This window comes from Schistocerca gregaria, chromosome 7 (assembly GCF_023897955.1).
Source record: "Schistocerca gregaria isolate iqSchGreg1 chromosome 7, iqSchGreg1.2, whole genome shotgun sequence".
NCBI classification, from domain to species: domain Eukaryota; kingdom Metazoa; phylum Arthropoda; class Insecta; order Orthoptera; family Acrididae; genus Schistocerca; species Schistocerca gregaria.
The window spans coordinates 494629199-494653436 of NC_064926.1; the positions used below are offsets into that span (position 1 = coordinate 494629199).

General features: G+C 37.1%; 1 protein-coding gene and 1 long non-coding RNA gene across 2 annotated transcripts in view; both read right to left on the bottom strand.

The window, feature by feature from the left end:
* The window catches only part of LOC126281435 (odorant receptor coreceptor-like), a 198281-nt gene that overhangs the window by 98993 nt on the left and 75050 nt on the right, over window positions 1-24238 (bottom strand). The gene's annotated exons all lie outside the window — the stretch shown is intronic.
* On the bottom strand, window positions 1733-12488 carry LOC126281436 (uncharacterized). The gene is made up of 2 exons (XR_007551269.1): window positions 11998-12488; window positions 1733-2277 (listed from the first exon to the last, which is right to left on the bottom strand). It is a non-coding gene; the product is annotated as an uncharacterized LOC126281436 (long non-coding RNA).

Sequence of the window (24238 nt, forward strand, 5' to 3'; positions counted from 1 at the left end):
GTACTGCCCGGCGGTGTAGATGGCATGGAGGCAGAACAAACCCTGCCTATGCCTACAGATAACTGGTAAACAGGCAGCGTGGTGCCAACCAGCGGTGAGATGTGTGCTGAGTGTTTTTGTTGCAGTAGTGCATTCAGCTGCTGTGCAATGTGAAGGCAAGAGCTGATAGACTCGAAGGAGTGCAGTAGCAGGTGTATCTGTAGGTCGGTAGGTAACTTGCCAGACCATACTGCCCACAGGGTAACGCCCAGCATCGTGTGTTCACTCAGAAGTAGCCGAAGGTGGTGCCAGAGTTGTGATGGTGTGCGGTCCCCCAGGTGTTCCTCGTATTGGATCTTGATTATTAACTCCTGTGGTGAGCAGGTGAGTTCATCCATTATTGTATTCTTGGCGAACCCGTATTTTGGTGGTGGCGGTGGCAGTGGTGAAAGGAGGAGGTCACAAATTAAATCTGAGTGGTCATAGAGGTGCATGACGAGACAAAGAAATTTGAGTTATCGTCAGTCACCTAATGTAACTTGAAAAGGTGTTCCACAAGTGCAAACCATGAAACAGGGTTGTCCTCATATAAAGGAGATAGCTTTGGCAGACAGTCAGGGGGGGAAGGCGGGGTGGGAGGGTGGCTTTGGCGTATCTTGAAAGGCCTGCTGTCACATTGTAGGATAGGCTGTCCTGTAATCCAGCACTACTGGCGCGGGCGTGTTACTAGCAAACACATCCCAAACAATGGCCAGTTGCAATATCCCTGATGAGTCACAGAAGCACGATGCGGCAGGCACGGTCGGTCGGTACCGGGGGAATGAATGGATGAGTGATGCATGAGGTAGGCCTGTAAACTGGACTGGAGGTTAAAGGCACAGTGCTTAAATTGTCCACCTTGGAAATGACATGGAAGGCCAGCTTGGCGGGTGCAGTGGGTGGAGATGGTACTGTGGAAGAAGCGAGTGGCTGTATAGATGGAATTGGGGCCCCCCGTAAGTGGGGGGAAGGGGGGGGGGGGTGTTGGCACTTGGTGTGAAACCTGCTGGCAGTCACATTGCCATGGTACAATGTTCCTGGATGGCAAAGTGCCATAAGGTGTGCTCGGATCCATGTGGTCGAGAACTTGGGCGACAGATCTGGTGGTTGAGCCTGGCGAACTTGGTGTATAAAAATGCCCGTTATTAAATTGTGAGGATGGAAAAACTGGCATAGCTTTATAGCAGTTGACCACATGTGCATTTTGCATGAATGACGGTGTTGCAAATGGCACTACTGTAACCGATGTTGCAGCATGTAGAGGACCTAAGCACGTTTGCGAATTTTAGTCTCCTTGAACACTACACGAGCAATCAATCATTATGTGATTCTGGAAATCGTCCACTTCATCTTTCACATGTTGGCGTGCACAGTCCAGCTACTCTACACCTGAGCCCATTGTTTGAGGTAATGGTGTAACACTCGGCCATTGTAGAGCTGCAAAGTTTGAGGTTAACTTCATTGGAGATCATGAATCACTGTCCGTTAGCGGCGAAACAACCATTGGCATGGGATTGGAGTGGCTTGGTAGTAGTAGCTGAGCCTCCAAATCCTCATATAAAACATTGGGTGAGGCAGCCATGGCGTCGATCGTTAAACCTATTGATTCCACATGGCCAGCGCGGAAGTCGCATAAGACGTAGAAATGTTGGGATCACCAATATAGGAAATGGGAATATGGATAACTGTATGCGCAACAAACTGTTCTCATAAATGTCTATACATACATATATTTCAGCACAAAGAAAGATACACGTGTACACTGTACAAGGTACAAAGGCTGACTGGTACAGTAACATGGCGGCTCATCAGAGCAGTTAGAGTTCAAAGATCATTCTTTATGTAGTCGATGTGATCTATCGAAGCCACAACAGGAAATCTTATCAAAAACTACAGTACATATGTTTTTCAAAATCTAACTTATATGAACTGGCCATACGAAAATCCCCATAAAAAATAATTACACACAGTGACTTGTTGTACAATATCACACAATATCTAGTAGCTGTACTTTTAACAAAAATTATGCATCTTCATCAAAGGTGATGTCCATTTTGGGAAAATGAAAATTAAATTTAAAGATACATATCATTTGATACAAGTCCTGTCTTGCTTCAGATAATAAATCCTCACGGGTTGCAAATTCACACTTTTAATTATCTTTTACACACTTTGTCGCCAAGCTGTCCACACCTTCAACAGGTCCATGTGGCTGTAAGGAAATGCACTGTGATCAGTTGGCTTGGATGTGGTTCTTCTCTGCCACAGTACATGAAAAAATCAGACAAAATATCCTACTTTAGTACACTTACTTTTTACTTCTAACTTAAGTCTAGTAAAAATGTTCACTAATGGCAAATGATAGTCATTACATAATAAATAGACACATTACATAGTTCTCAAAACATTACAATAATTATCACTAAATTGACTATAGTATGAAAGGTGTGGACTAGTAAAAATTCAAAATCAAGTACACATTACACTACAAAACAGTGTACTATAGGTCATAATTGTCTGAAAGTGGTTAAACTTGAAAGATGTGTGTTTCTTTTCCATTTGCAAAATAGCAGAAACTCAAGATAAGCCATAGCATAAATTTACTAATCATTGCTTTATGAAAAAAGAATAGAATCACCATCAAATAAATTAATTGGTATTCAAATCAAAATTACTGGGATGGAAGCTGTACCAAATCATTGCCCTATTTCTCCACACTGATTACTACTCTCATTCAATCAGAAAATTAAATACTCACTAAATCACAAAATGTTTCCAAATAGGTGACATGTCAGAATATTCATGTCACTCTAGCACCCCAGTTATCAGTCAGTCAGCAAAATTACTTTTCAGTATTACCAGAGCACAAAAAGAAGTTTTGAGATAATGTATATATATATATTACTTGTAGCTCCCTAAAATATTGCTGTTTTTGTTAAACTCTCATTCCCAGCTTTAGTGTCATGAATTGCATAATATACACAGTATGGAAGGTTGCCTAGTTCAAAAATAGATCATCATTACAGTTACACCACATTTTTTGTATATATTTATCTTGTCTGTCAGCACCATAATTTCTCTTACATTTCTTACTTAGTTAACTTGTGGAGTGCATTCTCAAAAATTTCCCCTACTGCTCCCTAACCATTAATACCCTAACATTATTCATTATTTTATTATTTCCGTATTGCTTCATTATCTAATTAATAATCACCTGCTCTGCTTATCTAATGCAAAATTGATTCTAATGAAAAACGCTTCACAGTAACAGATCCTTATGCTAAGGCAATCTTGACTCTCATTACTGATCAGACAAAATTATCACTCAGAAAAACTGTTATTTCATGTGTTACATCAATCTTCTTGATATTCTAGTCTGAAGGGAAATATACATGCAAACCTTGCCTATACTTTCCACACACATTACATCAGGCAACTATGTTTAAAGTTGTAATTCCTTAATGTTAGAAAATGCTGTACCATGACACAGATAGATAGTTATCTCCATATACTGATTGCTACTCAAATACAGAAATTACAGAATACTAATATTTGGTGATAACAATACAGACATTAGGTTTAAGAATAGAAAGGTTGATCACTTGCTAAATACATTAAGATCCCTTAACTTCAGTTGCGTAAATGACAAACCCACAGGACAGGAAGCATGTCTAGATAGCATAATTTGTAATTTTCATCTAAACAAAACAGAATTCAACACAGTCAAGCTAGGCATTTCAGATCATGAGGGACTATGGCTCAGATGAACTTTTAACAGTAAAGCATCTGAAACTTCCACAGACTGTAGACCAATTAACATATCAAAGCTAAACAAGTTGACAAGTAAATTGAATTTAGTAAAATGGGATAAAATAATAACCACTGCTGGTACAAATGAATCTACCAACAAATTTCTAGAAATGTTAACTGAAAATTTTGAAGCATGTTGTCCTAGACATTGCAAGAAAATATCAAACAAAATCGTTACATCAAACCACAAAATCTAAAAAGCTGGTACATCCCACATCTGAGTTGAATAAGAATCATAATGCTACACTATCATGATAGGTCCAAGCACAATAATGCTGACAAGGAAATGTACATGAAAGTTATAAATATTTAAAGGTTTGAAATGAAGGCTGCTAAGTACAAAGCAAAAGATACATATATACTGAACTCAGCAAATAAATGCAAAGCTGCATCATGGGAAATTATAAAAACAGAAAGTAGCTGTGACGATAAAGTATACCAGACACCAATTCCACCTGATATTCTAAATGCCCATTTTGTCAGCCCTCAGTCAGATAACGGCATAATGGAGAATGTGAGTAAGGCTGAGGCACTGCTGCCAGATATGAACAGTAAACAGACAGACAACTTTCACTGGACTTGTGTAACTGAGAAGATGGTCAATGAATCAATAGCTAAGCTCAGTAATTCTAGAGCAGATGATTGCTATGGTCTCTCAAATTATATTATTAAATATATCAGGAATCATATTGTAATGCCACTGACTAAAATAATCAACAAAATTTTAAATAGAGGTAATTATCCAGAATGTTTAGAAATATCTGTAGTTAAACCAGTACATAATAAGGAGATATAGCGCCACCTGATAACTATCAACTAATATCACTTATACCAGTAATATCAAAAATTATAGAATACTGCATACATAAACAGATGAGTCTGAGCTGAGGCGATCTGGTGCCACTGATATTTTTTTCATGTATCATTGAGATCGTTTGTGGTTGAGCTAAGCTATCTTTGCTTTTCATGTGTCTTTTGTTCTGGGTTGATGGGTGAAGGAATTTTGTTGTTAATCTTCAATGGGTAACCCTTGAGATCTTGTGATTTTCACTGGGAGACGAGTGTCAATGGCTACTGAACGAGCGTGATGACCTTTATCTGTTGCTGTGTGAAGATGGTTGGGCGTTTTGGTGACATGGGCAGCTTGGAGATACAAGTTCTGTGAATTCACTGGGAACCCACTGTGGAACCCACTCCTTCGTATTGTGTACATGATATGAGTAAATGCTTGCAATTGTGTTTTGTTGACCAAAACACTCAGAGGCATTTAAATTTTATTATTATGGTGAGACTTTCATAGTCGAACTTTAAAACGGTGTGGAAATGTTCAGTTGGCCTAGTTAAATGGTGGCCGTTATTTGAAAGTTTTCTTAGAAGTTTTACTAGTGCTCTGTGTTTCTTGTAATCAAATGATTTTTTGTTTCCAGAATGAGATTTTCACTCTGCAGTGGAGTGTGCGCTGATACGAAACTTCCTGGCAGATTAAAACCCAGATTAAAACCGTGTGCCCGACCAACACTCGAACTCAGGACCTTTGCCTTTCATGGGCAAGTGCATTTTCAAAGCCTGCACTTTATTAATACAGTTGTCCATGTGTAAACTGCTTGAGGTCAAAGTTGCGAATTTGTCAGTAGTCCCACTTCCTCTTTTATGGTATCTAAGATATGGTGGGTAAGTGTGGTTCAAAAAGAGAACCCATATACCAAAGTCAATATTTTGAACATAATGATATACTCACCTCCTCACAGTATGGTTTCAGATCCAATCTTTCTACAGTCAAAGCAATTGAGAATATTTTTCACGATAAAAGATGACAGCCAAAACAGTTGCAGGATAAAAATTTATTAAAATTCTTCACCAAGGTATTGGTACATATAAATATACCTTCATCAGAAGAAAAAATGTTTCATATAAGATAAGAAGACTTTTACAGAAACAATATGGTTACAGAGTTGCCTTATCCGTAAATAATAGCCTGAAACAAAGATTAATTCATACTATTGGAGCACGGGAAGAACTCGGCACTAAGTCCGGTGTATACAAAGTTACTTGTAAGGACTGCCCAAACTATTACATTGGACAGACAGGTAGACCCATTAAAGTAAGGTATAAATAACACATGTTAGGTAAAAATGGGAAAACGTACATAATTCCACATTTGCCAAACATCTATGGCTCTTACAGCATACGCCACGTGAACTGGACGACGTAGAGTTGCTTCATGAAGCGAATAAGGGTTACAAACTGGACTTGTTCGAAGAATTAGAGATTTTCAAGCATCTGTCTCTAAAAGATGATTTTGTTCTTAATGAACAGGTGCAGCTTAGAAACAAAATTTTTTTAGACAGTTTCAAACCCCTCCTTGCCTTAATGTAATATAGTCTGGCTGACTAGAAGTTAGTTTTCTTGGTTGTTGATGCTGGTGAAATGCGCTTTTCCTGTCTTGTTGGGATTTAACGTATTTTTGATGTTTGCTGATTGTGATTTTCGATGTGTATGTGTGGTTAATTGACTAGTATGTTTTTATTCGCATCGACAGATGGTGTCATTTTATTATAACATTTTGGTTGTTTTCGCTAGTGTGTATTTCACCGCTTATGTTACGCGTGATTCTCGCGCATTACATTAGTGCCCTCTCTCGTTAGATGTTTTCCATAGCACAAGCTTCATTTGTTTGACACTAGGACACAGGTAAATTGGTTCCATATTTTCTATTTTACATAAATGTTTTTAAATGGTCTGATATGTTTTATTTATTGAGACAGAAAGTTTGAATTAACACAACTTTTACTAATTTTTCTGCACTTATGTAAGTATTCATGGATTTTAATATATGTGGGTGTCTGGCACATACCGCAAATGGCCTCTCTCGGTGAAACCATCTGCCCTAGTGCTTTCACACTCTTGTCTCGATAGTTCATAGGTGAAGTACTTGTGCTAAACTGTTCGCATTGACCCTGTGCCCATAGTCATGTTGTACAAATGGAGAAGATGTCACAATTATTGACAACGCCTTGGGCACAATTGTTTTATTAATTTCCATTGCATAATGTAATTTTAGTAAGTAGCTAAAAGATTTTGTGCCTGTATTATTCTGATAATTTCACTGTTACTTAAGCTTTTGTGTTTCTCACTTCCGATGCTAAGGCTTTTCTAATGAAAGTGTCTTCCAGTTCAGGATTTTTTTCTTTTTTTTGCTTCTGATGAAGGTATATTTATATGTACCAAAACCTTGGTCAAGAATTTTAATAAATTTTTATCCTGCAACTGTTTTGGCTGTCATCCTTTATCGTGAAGAATTTCAACAGTTGCTGTTGCAGCCATGTTTAAAATCATGCAATTGAGAGTATGGTAGCAAAGATATACAATTGTTTTGAGAATAAAGATATTATCTGTGCAACACTGTTGGACCACAGGAAAGCTTTTGATATGGTCTCTCACAATATTCTCTTAAAAAACTGCTACCACTACGGAGTGAGAGATAATGCCCTTTGCCTAATGCAGTCATACCTGGACAACAGAAAACAGTTAGTTAAGGTAAATCAAATGTCAGAATGTCCCCCAGTTGTAAAGGGCATACCTCAAGGATCTGTTCTTGGACCTTTCCGTTTGATTATTTATATAAATGATTTACCTGCAGTTGTATCATGTGATGCAGTGCTATATGGTGATGACACAACACTCATCACATGTGATACCAATTTTAAAAATGTGTAACACAGCATTGCAGTGACAATGGAGAAGTACACTACTTTGTTTGAGGCAAATGTACGGCAGAAGAATGATAGTAAAACTGAAGCTTCAATTTGTGTGCTCCCTGTTACAATAACAAAAAAGTAAAATTGTTAGGATCTCATATAGATCAAAAGCTCAGCTGGGATACCCACACAGGGAAGATACATGGCAAATTGGCATGTGCCATATATCTGCTGTACAAGCTGAGGAGCAGTGTCAGTAAAGAACTTCTGTTATATGCATATTTTGCATTCTTCCATTCGCACCTGAGTTATGGAATACTATTATGGTACAATTCTGTAGGCTCAAAATTAGTGTTTAAACAGAAAAAGAAAGCCATAAGTTGCATAGCCCATATGAATCATGTTGAGAGTATTTTAAGAAGCTAAATATAATGACAGTGCCTGGCCTTTATATTTGCGACTGCCTTGTCTTTGTTAAAGAGAATCTGAGTAAATTTGACTTAAGGAGAACAGTTCATGACCATAACATAAGAAGCAGGCATACAATTAATATGCTATATGCTATGCTTGAAAAGACACACAACAGCTACAAATATCTTGGTCCTGTCTACTTCAACAAATTACCTGAAAATGCGTACACAGTGCCAGTAAATAAATTAAAAACCAGGCTTTCAAGGTGGATCAAAAGTAAAGTAATTTACTCTGCTCAAGAATTCCTTGAGTATGTGACAAAGACCAATTTTCCTTATGAGAATGAACTATAAATCAACAGCAAACTATACATATGCAAACTATATATATGTCACACTGTGCAACTATTTTATTATTGTTTCATGTACATATTGTTAATTATCTTTTTGATTACTTATTTGTCATTCACTGAACTATGTAGTTCATTTATCTTGTAACTGATTTATTAGGAAACGTCTTGTTATTGATATCTGCACAAATATGTATTGTATCCATCTTGGATTATTATATTGTAGTTAATAACATTTCTCACACAGAAGTTTATATTATTATTGTTGTTGTTATTATGTTAATACTGTAAATGTGCTCCGCAGTAGAATAAAACATTTGTATTTGCATTTAACACAAACACTTCTATTATACAAATTTAATATTAAGATCTAATATTTAAGATGGTTTTTACTGCATATTGCCTCTGCTGCTGCACCAGTGAGCTGATTACTTCAGATGGTAATTATCCTTCACATATGCCGACATCTTTCATTTTCTGTTTAACTTAACTTTTTTTATGACAGAAATTATTTAACCGTGGAACAAATTTGTTTTCTTCCATCCTATGGTGATTCTATTACTTATAACTAACACAACATAATATACATATACACAGATGACACTAAAGAAGCCTTTTTCTAAAATATTCTTATACTAAGGTATGCTGTTGCACAAAATCACTTGAAAGTCGAAAAGAGCTTAATTATGATTCATTTACAAACTACAGATAGGATAGGACAAGAGTTTGACTACCTCAGGAAACTCGAAAATTGAGACAGACAGCTGGGGTAAGCATTATCGCCACATAATGAATTCAACACACAATGCTGAACCCCCTACTTGTTAATTGCACAAGAAATTAGTCTCAAACATTACATCAATGCTGAGATTTTGAATCATCAACAAATTGTACTTCAACATCTGTCTGCCAATTCCACAGTTAATAGTATCTCTTGTTTCACTCTCTTTGAGCAATTATCAGTAGCAACAATAATTTTCGTTCCATTATTACTGTACCCTCTGTGTTCTTAATTGATTCAACAAATGCTTCTGACATGCCATTCAAATGACTACCACTGTCCAGTAAACACTTAAAATGCATACCTTGTACACTTGCTGTTATTACAGGTTGATACACATCGTTTTTACTTACCATGTGATGTTGTCCATACAACAAATCCTCATTAAACTTTTCCCTGGAAAATCTATCAGCCTGATTACCAAAGTAATTGTCCAATGCCGTTAAATGACAGATAGCATGGTTCTCTTCCTCATTACCACTCTCAAACTACAACTCTTCAGCTAGGTCTGATATTATCCTCCTTTATTCTTTCCTTATGCAACACATTGCCCTTGTGGCATCTCTGATATGAAGTGAAGCTTCTTTGATTATTCTCTTTGATTTTGCATTCTGTCTTTGTTCTCTCACGCCATGTTCAATGTCCACTTCTGTTGTTGCTCTGTTCAGTGCCAAAATAAATGTTCATCTTGACTCTAAAAGTGTGTTGTTATGGTTCTATGCCACGTAATACCCACAGTGCTGACCCCAGCTACAATGTCATGCATTCAGGAATTATTTCATGCTTACTTTCAAAGGTGTGGCAACATTTCATTGATTCGATTTTGTTGCCATTTCCTTTTACTTTTGCCTATTTGGATAACATACTTATCTTTTCCTCATCTGTGGAGGAACACACAAATTACACCTTCATGCAGTTTGTGTAGCTCTTGCGGCCAATGGTTTGGTTATTAACGCCAACAAATCACAGCTCTGTTCCACAACTGCTACAGCTCTGTTCCACAACTGGCCATACAGTCTCGACCGACAGCCTGCGCCCTACTGACTCACAAATCACAAACTGTGTTTCTTCTCAAAAAAGCTTATGAGAAGTCAGTGTAAATGATCGGCCTTCGACTGTGAGCTCCACGTGGTTTATGAGGCAGTCAAACATTTTGATGTCAAAGGATGCATTTTCACTATCTATTCTGATCATAAACCTCTTGTTGACATGACCTGCAACCCGGCGAAAGACCTCTCACCGTGCCGCTTCCAGCACATGGACTTTATTTGCCAACATCCTTTGGACACTTGTTACATCCATAGTGTGGAATATATAGTTGCTGACTACCTCTCCCGCATTTTGATTATCTCCACACCGTTGAACTTAGAGGAACCGGTGCAGCTTCAGGCCAAAGACATGGATACACAACATCTGTTCTCAGATGATGGTTCTTCACTTCACGCACATGGAGGACCTCAATGTTTCATTGGCAGAGATCCTGTATGGCGAACCACTCATCCTGCCTGGTCAATTTGTTGAGGATACTTCTCCCATGGATGCTACTGATCTGCTGGCCCTTGTTGAAAGAGTGCGTGCACACGTGGCCTGCTTTCACCTGCCTCTACCACACGCGAACACCATGCCACAGATGTCTGATCATAAGGACCTGAATTCTTGCGATTTTGTAATTTTATGGGATGACTCTGTTTGTGGGACTCCGCAACCTCTGTACTCCGGCCCACACCGTGTATTACGCCACAGCTGTCTGCCTCACAAAAGCATGATGATGACACGCCTTAACTGCACACTTTGTGTGCCGCATGCTGCCTCCACCCTCCATGCTGGCATGAAGACTTTTTTTGTGGATGTGTGCTAGCTTCACCCAGCCATGTTCCACACTGCCCAGGGAGGGGTGAGGGGGGAAGGGGGAGACGGGGGGGGGGGGGGGTGGTGTTGTCTGTGGCATCTCTGACATGAAGTGACACTTCTTTGATTATTCTCTTTGTCTTTGCATTCTGTCTTTCTTCTCTCACACCAGGTTCGACAACCACTTCTATTTTCACTCTGTTCAGTGCCAAAATAAATGTTCGTTTTCACTCTAAAAGTGTGTTATTACGGGTCTACATTACGTAATCCTCACACCCTCATCATCAATTATAAATTCAAATACGCCATTCTGATCACTACTGGATTCATCATTGCTATTATCATTACATTTACAGTCAGAATTAGACACATTTTCACTTATGCTATGCTCTAGATTTGGTATCTCTTCCACCTTTTTCTCTATTTCAGTCAATTTCGAATCTATATTTTCATTTGCTTTTACCAGTTTTTTCTCTACTACTACTGCACACTTGGCTTCTACCTCCATTTCAAAATCATTTTTAATCTGATCCATATGGTTCTCAAGTTTAACTCTACTTTCAGCACAAAATTTCAAGGAAACCTCCCCACTGCTACTAATGTCATCACAAAGTTTCTCTCTCTCTTCTCCACATTTACTACCCGAAGTTAATTTCCCATTAGTATTATGTATTACTTTCTCTTACACCCTACTCGTGGCTTTTTCTACCCTTTTCATGTTACTTTCCATGTCTTCTTTGATAGCTACATTATTCAACATACTCATAATTTGCCCTAACACCGCTTACACTTCTCATAAACTCTTTCCCTTGCCTACTTTTGCTACTACATTCCTGCTCCTTAACCTTAATGACCACTTCAGTACTTTTTTTGCCCATTTTGCTCTTTACAATAGGTATTTCATCCCTATCATTCAAAGTTACATTCATTTTTGATTTATAGTGGGCTACAGAACCAGTCCCACTCTTTCTGTTCATCTAACAGCTTAACCTCTACAACTTTGTTCTCAGTCACACTGCCTTGTTTGTTAAAGTCGCTCATTGTATATCACTCAATACAAAACAGCTTTTGAAATGAATTACCTTGTTCTCATTCACTCTTCTTCTGCTGCTGCTGCTGTTACGGTTGTCAACTTGGTCCATCGTCTGCATGGCTGCGGCAAGTTGTAGATCTCCCGGCGAAGCATCTTGGTTATCTCGATCAGCTATGTCCACCCATGTGCTGCTTAGCTGGTCAAGTACTCAATGGCTGTTTACACAGAACCCACTCACTGCTTGGCTGCTGTCATACTGTGGCCATGAAACCTTAGCACTGATTGGCTGTAGCATCTCTTCACTGTACCCCGCTGTTGATTTCACTTTTCAAAGTTCGCGAGTCCTTGTTTTATTGTGGCTATGTACAATATTCCTCACTTGGGGTACCATATGTAGCAGTTAAACCGGCTTTTATTCCTTCATTTGTTGTCCTTGGTGTTGACATACTGGCTGAAGTAGGGGATTGTAATTTGATACTGACTACTGTAAATAATGTAGTCGACAGGTGCACAGTTGAATTTCACTGTCTTTTACTTTCACTTTTCTCAACCCCCCCATATACAAATTTATATGTTCAGTGCACTATTGTTTAAACTTTCCATAAGCCTTATTAATAGTTTGCAAGTGAACCTCCACATACTGCTACAATACTTTACTGTTAGACATCTACAAGCAGTAAAAACATAACCAGATAATTGACAGTTCTTGAAGAATAAAGAGGTATGTATGGAGCAGACACTGTCATTGTTTCTACACATGGCCTAATTGTTTAACACTTAGTTCACTGTTAAGTCGTTCTAAGCAACACAGGTTCCTCGTCTGAAAATCAGCGGTGGACTGTCTGACTCATGACCAAAAATTGGGCCCTTATATATCATCACAATAATAGGTACTGAAATTACACATTGTTTAAAGTTAAATTTGCAGAAATTACAATTAAAACTTAACTCGTTAAATTAACTGGATAGATCGAAAAATTCTGTCATTTTAACAGTTTCTTCTACTACAAGAGCTAGGCCGAATTATTTGCTTAAATCATGAAATTAATAAATATACGAATGCAAACAATACTTTTTACAAAACTGAAAAGTAATTGGGAATTAATTAAGGTCTGGCTTTGCTACCTAAAACTAAGCATGGATCTGGTTTTATATTATTTAAAACGGAGGGCCAACCTTTCTCTTATATGAATATGCAGATTCTATTCACGTATGTTAATGGTAATTAGTTAAAAGTGAAAAAAAAAAAAAAAGAATTTAAGAAGGCAGCTGGCAAAACAAGAGGGGGATTAAAATTATCCCAACTTACTGCGTCACAAATTGAACTCATATCTGCTTGACAACTCCTTCTATACCACAGATGAATTTTTGAATAGGGGTAAATAAATCTATAGGTATAATATATGTATTTTGTGCCATTTAAGGGCATGGGGTAGGTAACAAAAATTTTAAGCTTACTTTTTTTTAAATCTTCATTCATTTGTGCATTTCTTAGGCACTTGACATATTCTACATCATAAGGGTTACCATGAAACTGACCAATGGAACACGTAACTAACTAACTATCAGTAGTCATGTGAACATTCTCACATCCATAGACGAGGTTCTGGACATACACACAATACAACACCCATCAAGATCATCATATTGTAAGAGCAGCAGGGGCAGATCATACAGCTACCACACCACAGATAAGGGGGCTTGTGAGACCAGACGTGTCAACACGAACTGTTGTGAACCAGTTATTAACAGTGGAACTACAAGCATGCACATCTGTAGCCCATCTTCCACTCATCCCACAGCAACAACATGCCTGTTTCAACTGGTGCCATCAGAGGATCACTTAGAAGAAAGAATGGCACATTGAGGTCTTCAGTGATGAAAAGGGGACTCTGCCTGCATGCAAGTGATGGTTGTTTGTGCATATGACGTAGACTAGTGTGTGCTGTCTTGTATAGAGCATTTATCCAAGACACACTGGCCCCACCCCAGTCCTTACAAGTTGGGGTGCAGTAATCTCTTGTTCACCTTTGGTGTTTCTCAAGGGGACACTAACCAGTGCTTGGTATGTGCAAAATATTGTTACTAGCACTCTTTTGGCATTCTTGCAACATAAAAGTGATGTGTTGTTTCAGTGGTACAGTGCTTACCCACATATTTCCCATGAAACTTAAATGTTTTCTGCAAGAAATGCAGCAGCTTCCCTGGCCCTCACAATCTCCAGACTTCTCTCCAGTCAAGCACCTATGGGATATGATGGGACAAGAAGTGACTCATGCACATCATAAACCAACAATTCTCACACAATTATGTGGATTGCTTGAGCAGGCTAGAATAATGTATTCCACAACAGTATTTGCCATCTGTATGATCAACTGGCTGGAACACTCTCTCTCAGATTCTGAAGGTGGCAGGGGTACAATACAGGGAGCGAAAGGCTATTCACAATTTGTACAGAAACCAGATGGCAGTTATAAAAGTCGAGGGACATGAAAGGGAAGCAGTGGTTGGGAAGGGAGTGAGACAGGGTTGTAGCCTTTCCCCAATGTTATTCAATCTGTATATTGAGTAAGCAGTGAAGGAAACAAAAGAAAAATTCGGAGTAGGTATTAAAATCCATGGAGAAGAAATAAAAACTTTGAGATTTGCTGATGACATTGTAATTCTGTCAGTCACAGTACAGGACTTGGAATAGCAGTTGAATGGAATGGATAATGTCTTGAAAGGAGGATATAAGATGAACATCAGCAAGAGCAAAACGAGGATAATCGAATGTAGTCAAATTAAATCGGGTGATGCTGAGGGAATTAGATTAGGAAATGAGACACTTACAGTAGTAAAGGAGTTTTGCTATTTGGGGAGCAAAATAACTGATGATGGTTGAAGTAGAGAGGATATAAAATGTAGACTGGCAATGGCAAGGAAAGCATTTCTGGAGAAGAGAAATTTGTTAACATTGAGTATAGATTTAAGTGTCAGGAAGTCGTATCTGAAAGTATTTGTATGGAGTGTAGCCATGTATGGAAGTGAAACATGGATGATAAATAGTTTGGACAAGAAGAGAATAGAAGCTTTCAAAATGTGGTGCTACAGAAGAATGCTGAAGAGTAGATGGGAGATCACATAATTAATGAGGAGGTATTGCATAGGATTGGGGAGAAGAGAAGTTCGTGGCACAACTTGACTAGAAGAAGGGATCGGTTGGTAGGACATGTTCTGAGACATCAAGGGATCACTAATTTAGTATTTGAGGGCAGCGTGGAGGGTAAAAATCGTACAGGGAGACCAAGATATGAATACCCTAAGCAGATTCAGAAGGATGTAGGTTGCAGTAGGTACTGGGAGATGAAGGAGCTTGCACAGGATAGAGTCAAACCAGTCTCAGGACTGAAGACTACAACAACAACAATGATGAGCTGGATGCCCGAGTCAGTGCCTGCATTGCCACCCATGGAGGCTACACCAGTTACTAATATGGGTATTTCAGCAGGGGTTGATACCTGGTACCTCTGGACCAGTTGTGCTATTGACCTGTAAACCTAACCATCTCATGTGATCCATAAATGCTGTTGCAACAGTAAGTGTTGAGTGAACTGGAAAACTCTAAAAGGGTGTACTAATTTTTCAAAATATGTATTATTTCTGCTCATACAGGCTAAATTTAATCTAGTAAATTATGATATTGAGGAAAGTACTGTGCCAAAAGGGCAATAAACACATTATATACCCTTCTATCCATCCCACAACCATCCTACCAATATGGAACCCTTTGAAACTGATGACAAAAAAATTAAATGAGTAACAGGAAGGAAGTTTTTGGGAGTAAGGATTGTCAAGTTCACTCTAGTGGGATCACCACAGGACCTGGTGAGCCAAAGATGAAGCAGATGAAGCAGAAGTCAAAATGGGGTCAGAAACATGAGCAGGCCTATTTTCTAACAAACTTCTTCTATCAATTAGAAATAAATGCAGTGCCCTTATGAAGAAGCTTAAAGATTTGCTAATGAAACAGTTTTTATTCTGTTGATGAGTACCTGAAGGCAAACTTGCATTAACTATTGACCTCATTCTCTCTCATGCAAAATTTAAATCTTAAGAAAGAGGAAAGTTCCTAAAAATATTGTGTACTCAGTGGTCAACAGTGCTTATAACTACTTATTATGCTTGCCTCGTGCTCAAGGCAGAATTTCTATTTGTCACCATTTCATAGATTTATACAGAAACAATATGCTTGCACTCACATGTAGCATGACCTATTAAGATATTACCATGTAATTTCTATATTTTAGTGTATTAAAATAGACATTGTTATTTCTGTGTCTAGCCACTATTTTATATGGCACAATATGTGCACTAAATTTTCATTTAGGTTCAAGAATTTTCATGCAGTATTTTAGCAATTGTTGACTGGAGTATTGGGGGGATTTGGGGGGATTGGCACATTGCCAATCATCTTCCTCTTGTATTTGTTATAAATGGTAGAAGAATTTTCTTGCAAGTAGATGCAAAGTAGCATTTTTCCCAGTTTTGCAATAAAATTAATCATGATATACAAGAGATACGTTTGAATACCGGTGTACCACCTGGAACATAAATAACTAGAAATATATACTGAAATTATGTACATGTTGCAGAAATGTAATTAATGAAAGTAACAACTATGCCAATAATTGGAAATCAAGCCATCAAATGAAGAGTGTGTAACGTATTGATGAAAGCGGTAATAAATGGACTGATATGGTCAACAATAACAGCATATATGGACACACGAGTGCAATGTTTCCAAATACTTTTCCTTTTAATATTTTTGCAGACAAAATCTAACAAGAAAACCAGTAGAATTGAGAGCCACAAACTGAAAATTTTTTGTTAAGGGTATCTGAGCAGTTATGGTTTGATGCACACAGATGTTTTAGTGCTGAACATCCCACATTAGCATGACTTACCATTTTGGTCATGAATAAATAAAGAAATAATCTGTGCCAACCAACAAATTTCATTACTTTGCAAACATTTCAGAAATGTAGAACTCATAAATGTCAACAATATTGGGGGCAGATTCTACACATTACATTGATTGCAGTTTAAAAACATGGGAAAGAAACTGATTGTCAGAAAAATTAAAGAAATTATCAACAAGAGGCATCAAACACTCAAAAGCAAAATCATCTTCGATTGCCTCCCCCCCTCTCCCAATATTCAAAGGAAACAATACCACCAAGGCCTCACTCACCAACATATCGACAACAACAAAAGGTGAAACAAGGTGCCTCCAATATTCAGTCACAGCAACAACTTCACCAATTGCAGATCCAGCTCTAACACCAGCAGCAAAATCATCAACAGTAGCATCAGCAGCAGAATCAACAACTGGAGCAGCTGGACAACTAACAGGGGAGCTAGACACAGACGAAAATTCTGCAGCAGATGATAATAGAAGAATAAGTGCAGTAGGGAAAAGAAGTGTGTGTGTGTGTGTGTGTGTGTGTGTGTGTGTGTGAGAGAGAGAGAGAGAGATAGAGAGAGAGAGAGAGAGAGAGAGATAGAGAGAGAGAGAAAGAGAGAGAGAGAGACTCCTTACCCTCTCCCTTAAAACCCACATCCTTTCGTCTTTCCCTCTCCTTCCCTCTTTCCTGATGAAGCAACCTTGCATTGCGAAAGCTTGAAATTTGTGTGTGTGTTTTTTATTGTCTCCTATCAACATTCCAATGCTTTCATTTGGTAAGTAACAGCATATTTAGTTTTAGATATATTTTTCCCACATGGAATGTTTCCCTCTGTTATATTCAAATCTTTTAATTTAATGCTGATTTATCAAAATGTCCAATCATTGCTAAGCAGATTAAGTGAACTTGAAATTTTGTTTACTGATGAGTTAAAAAAACTCCTCTGTAATGTATATAACTGAATAACTGAACACTGGCTGCCTAAAGATGCAATGTCAGTCACAAAACTTGCAGACTTCAATCTTTCATCATCATTCCCTAGAATTACATCCAGTCATGGAGGGTAATTTATATTTGTTAAAACTGGTATTGATTATTGTAACTTAAAACCCATGGATCTGTTAGCTGAAGAGAAAGTTTTTGAAGTATTTGCAGTTGAACTCTCTGCATTAAAATTAATAATCATCTGTGTATATAGGAGCTCTGATGGGAACTTAGATGATTTCTATCATTGACTAAGAGTAGCTTAAAATAAAAAACTTCCACAGAATAGTGATTATATGTGGAGATATTAATACTGATTTTCAAGAAATCTCAAAAGACCAGCAAAGCTTAATGGCCCTACTGGAAACATATAATATAAAAGCCACCATAGGTTCTCCTACAAGAGTTACACCAACAACAAACTCAAAAATTGATCAGATATTAATAAACACAAATGTAAATGAAAAATTCTGTGCCAGAAATCTCAATACTGTACTGGCTTCAGTGAATACTATGCACAGTTTATTGCTTTACACACTCCAAGGGAAACAAATGAGAAAGAGGAACTTGTAAAAGAAACAAGAAAATTCAGTAAAAAACAAACAAACGTTTCTATACAGTGAAGTGTATACTTGTGAAAATACCAACAAAAAGTATGAAAAATACATGTCATAGTTTGAAGCTGCATTTCCATTAAAAAAACAAAAATGTCAACTTAACTTCAAAAAAGAACAAATGGATTACAACAGGAATCTCTTGTGCAAAGAAGAGAAGGTTACACAATATAGCAAAGACGCAGATCATGACTCATGATTTTCATTTGCACCTGAAGAATTACAAGAGGATCCTCAACAATGTAGTAAGGAGAGCTAAAAGAATGGCAAATGACAAATGCATTGAAAATTCAAAAAACAAATCTAAAGCTATATGAGAAGTTATAAAAAATCATACAACATGAGAAACTAAACAATATAACTATATAAACTTATGTTATGTGGGACAAATGATTGCTTGTCCAACAAAAATTGCAGAGACCTTCAACGAATGTTTTGCAAACATAAGTGAACAGTTGGTGAGTGGACTGGAAGAATGCAACAAAATATCACCTCCATCATCCAACAGCATGAGAAATGTGTCTACATCATTATTCCTTTCACTCACAAATACTGAAGAAATTTTATCAGTTATAAAAACCTTGAAAACAGGGTACTCATGTGGAATTGATGGAATACCAGATGCGATTATTACAAATTCTGTCTTGCCTTAGCTGAACCCTTGACACACTTGTGCAATAGCTCACTGGCACCAGGAACCTTTTCTTCATGCTTAAAAACAGCAAAACTGAAACCACTGCTCAAAAAAGGAAATCCAGAAAGTGGTTCAAATTATAGACCAATAGCCCTACTGCCTGTATTTTCAAAAATGTTAGAATTTTTTTAATATAAGATTGTCTGATTTCCTAAATAAATATAAAATTCTCTCTCCCTCACAGCATGGTTTCAGGAAAGGCTACACAACTGAGAGTGCAACATTTGAATTTTTTAATGAAATCTATGCTAAAGTGGATGTGAGTGAGTTTGCGATGGGCATATGTCTTGATTTATCCAAAGCTTTCGACGTCATTGACCATAATGCCCTATTGCAGAAGCTTGACCAATTAGGAATTAGAGGTATATCCAATGAGTGGCTCATGACATACATATGTAGTCACAAACAGGTGGTTGAAGTGCAATATACTGACCATAAGAAAATCAGCTACTACTATTCAGGATGTGAAAATGTGAAATACGGTGCCCCTCAAGGATCAGTGTTAGGACCTATTCTGTTTCTCCTCAATCTCAATAATCTTATGTACAACAAGTATTGCCAAACTACCCTCCAATATGCAGATGATACGAGCTTCCTTATTAGTGGGAAAACAGAAGAAAAACTAAAAGATTCTGCTATCCAAACAATGAACAGTGTAGAACAGTGGTTCAGCTACAACAAGCTAATATAAACAAAGAAAAGACAGTAGCACTTAACTTCTATAATCTAAAAGGAAGGCACCACCAAATATACAAATAGAATTAAGGGACAGACTTCTTCAAAGTGTTGGCACTACAAAATTTCTGGGGCTCTGGCTCCAGAACAACACAAAAAGGGAGGTACACATTGAATATTTGCAAAGAAAACTAAGCAAAACCTGCTACTTGATAAGGATTTTAAAAACTTATTGCAGCAAAGCCAGGCTGTTAACTATATACTACTCCTATGTGCATTCTGTAATTAAACATGGCATAATCTTCTGGGGCAATGCAACAACAAATATTAAACTTTTCAGGAAATCATGCAGACCCATATTAAAAAAATTGTAAGTTCTTCCTCTTCCTTGCATTTTTATATATGAAACATCAGTTTTCATAAAACAATATATTGATAAACACCCAGAAATCTTATTGAAAACTGAAGATATACATGCATACAATACAAGACAAAAATCTGATCTTCATATGAAACACGTGAGAACATCATTGTGCCAAAAAGGCACTCTACATATTGGGATAAAAATTTACAATAATCTGCCTAAGCATATTAAATCAGTAAATAAAATCAGTAGCCAGAACTAAAGGCATATTTAATTGATCATGCAATACAAACTGTATTTTATCTTGTAAAGACTTAACCATGTCCAATATCCTTGTATATATTCTGAACATGTAGGGTTAGAAGGACTAAATAAATACATAAATAAATCAATAAAATCAGGAAAAATTCCACAAAAGGGGACAGTCAATCATGAGTGTTAAGCAGTTAGAGGTTAACCTTGAACAATCATTGTCACAGGTAATTCAACATCTTGGGAAGGAAATGAAAGGTATTGCTATAAAAATAATTTTGTTTTGGTGGGGAGTATATTTGAAATGTCAGTAAATAAGACCTGTGAGATTTTTACAAAGGAAGGAGGCAAAAACGAAATTTTTGTAGTAGAAACATTAGTAGTAGACACTAACGAAATAAAAGTTCACAATGAGAATGTTGAAGAGAAAGACAAAAATGTAGACACAAAGTTAATTGAACTAAAATATAGTTTAGTAGTAGAAACGAAGCCTGCAGTTAGTGTTGAAAACTGTGATGTGTCTAAAATATCTAGTAAAGAGGAACACTTAAATGATTCATTTAATAATGTAGAAATTTCTAATTATAGTAAAGTGGATAATTTGTATGAGGTTGTTGTAAATACAACAGATAAACTTGTGTAGAGACAAATTATTTTCCTGCCTTGGAAAATATTAATGTTTTGAATGAGGAAAGTAAGTGTTTTCTTGTTTTGAAAAATAATTTTGTAGTAGTCAAAGAAAATAAACAGGAAATGTTTGAGGTATCTGTAATGATAGAATTTTCAACACTGTGTATAACACAAGTTGTTTAACACCAGAATCTTACAAAAGTGATTCTGTGTGGGAAAAGTTATTCATATTTAACAATCATTTGCAGATTGAGTGTGGGAGAAGTACCAAAGTAATTTTTGTCAGCAGTTCAAAAACAATCAATCAAAAGAAACTGTCACATGATAATAAAGTTTGTTGACATATGTAAAATAGCTGTTTATGATGAAAAATTTCAAAATGTGTATCTTTTAGACATTGAAGAAGAGAATATTTGCACTCTTTCAAAGCAAAATTATGTTTTTTGTGGTAAAAAAGTTCACATATTGGGTTCTCCTGTAGGCTTAAAAGAAAAAGTGAATTTAACATGTAACAGTAACATTATACATGGTTGTTGAAAATGTGATGATAGTATTATGTTTAAGCTTGACATTAAAATGGAAGAGGTACCATAGGATACAGTAGTTAAAAGGTCTTAAAAAAACCTCCAGATAAAATGATATGTTACAGAAACTACAGTGACTTTAAAAGAAAGGCTCCTCTTCCAAGGTATGCAAAAGATTATCCTCATGTTTTGGTAATGGACATTTTGTTGTCCTGTTAGACTACACTTTGCGAATGTGTGAATATGCTAATGTTGCAAACTGAGCATTTAATATAATGCAATGATTAGTACTGTACAGTGATTAATTGAAGCTTTTGCCTTTGTTGTAAAATGAGTGGTGCTAGGAAATGTGTAGAATGATTAATGGCAGGAAGCGTTATATAGTAAACGTTTTTCCATATATTGATAACGGACAGTTTTGAAATGACTGTGTTGAATACTTGATGCCTTTTACCATTTTGTGTTCAATATTAATGACTCTGACTATTGCTAGATGATTTTGCTTTTGTTGTGTCTAGTGCTTCATGCTTCTGTGATAGAAAAATATATTTGTGTTTATGGTTGAGCGATGAGAAATTTTGAACACATCTATTTGACTGCTTCTAAGGAAAGCCTTTTTTTATTGGAGTGACAGTGCCTATGATTTATATTTTGTCCTGATTGATTGAAAATAAATTTATTTAGATGATCTGCTGTCCATTTTTGGAGACTGTTATATTGTTTTGAAAATAGAAATTTGCACATTTCTATAACTATGAAAAAATGTTTTGCATGATATGAGATTTGATGATACAACATGTTTCTGTAGTATCTGAACTTAGAGAACCTGATAGAATACTGACTCTTTATGGGAAGCTGTTATGCTGTTTTAATCAAATTTTGGCATATTTGGGAAGTATTTTGCTGTCTGCAATAAACTTTACACCACACTGTATCTGACTTGAAAATAATTTTGGAAAAAGTAAAGACATGACAAGTACTTTGAGCCTTTATGCCATATGGTTTAATAGAAATGTATGCATATGTTTTGGAAGTATCTGGGGAACCATTGTGATGTCTTTGTGAGAATCTGTGTCTGTTGGGTAATATTTACTGAAAGACAAGTCAAATTTGGTAGTCACCGTTGTTACACTGCAGATTAAGATTCAGCTTTTGAATTACTATGGAAGAACTGAAATGTTTTTGAAAATCTTATTATGAACAAAAGCTTTTAAGATGAAGTGTCATGTATGTTAACAACTTTTAAATATAGTACAATATTATAGTGCCTACGTCATTCTGAATTACAATGCAATGTACATTTGGACATGTATGAGTACAGATTGTAGACACGTAGTGGATGACATATGGAAGTTTGGATCTGGATGTGAGTCATGCGTGGAGAGCCAAATGATAAGCTGATCACTCATGATAAGAGGGAAATCTGGCTTTGAGTCCCAGTTCAGCAGAAATTTTCATTGTCACCATTCCATTCTATAGCTGATGGTTGTCCATATTTGCAATATTGCAGATACATTTAATATGCTTTTAAATATTGTCCCAGCTACATTAAATAATGAGTGTTATTCACAAGAGTAAGCTACACTTTGTGATCAAAAGTATCAGGACACCTGGCTGAAAATGACTTACAAGTTCATGGCCCCCTCCATCGGTAATGCTGGAATTCGATATAGTGTTGGCCCACCCTTAGCCTTGATGATAGCTTCCACTCTCGCAGGCATATGTTCAATCAGGTGCTCTAGGGATTCTTAGGGAATGGCAGTTCATTCTTCATGGAGTGCTGTACTGAGGAGAGGTATTGATTTCGGTCGGTGAGGCCTGGCATGAAGTTGGCTTTCCAAAACATCCCAAAGCTGTTCCATAGGATTTGGGTCAGGACTCTGAGCAGGCCAGTCCATTACAGAAATGTTATTGTCATGTAACCACTCCACCACAGGCTGTGCATTATGAACAGGTGTTCAATCGTGTTAAAAGATGGAATCGCCATCCCCGAATTGCTCTTCAACAGTGGGAAGCAAGAAGGTGCTTAAAACATCAGTGTAGACCTGTGCTGTGATAGTGCCATGCAAAACAACAAGGGGTGCAAGCTCCATGAAAAACATGACCACACCATAACACCACCACCTCCAAATTTAGTGTTGGCACTACACACAATGGCAGATGATGTTCACCAGGCATTCGCCATACCCACACCCTGCCATTGGATCGCCACATTGAGTACTGTGACTCGTCTCTCCATACAATGTTTTTCCACTGTTCAGTTGTCAAATGTTTATGCTCGTTACACCAAGTGAGGCATCATTTGACATTTACCGGCATGACGTGTGGCTTATGAGCAGCCACTTGACCATGAATTCAAATTTTTCTCACTTCCCACCTACTGTCATAGTACTTGCAGTGGATCCTGTTGCAGTTTGCAATTCTTGTGTGATGGTCTGGATAGATGTCTGCCTATTACACATTACGACCCTCTTCAATTGTCAGCGGTCTCTGGCAGTCAACAGACGAGGTTGGCCTGTATGCTTTTGTGCTGTATGTGTCCCTTCACATTTACATATCAGTATCACATTGGAAACAGATGACCTAGGGATCTTTAGCAATGTGGAA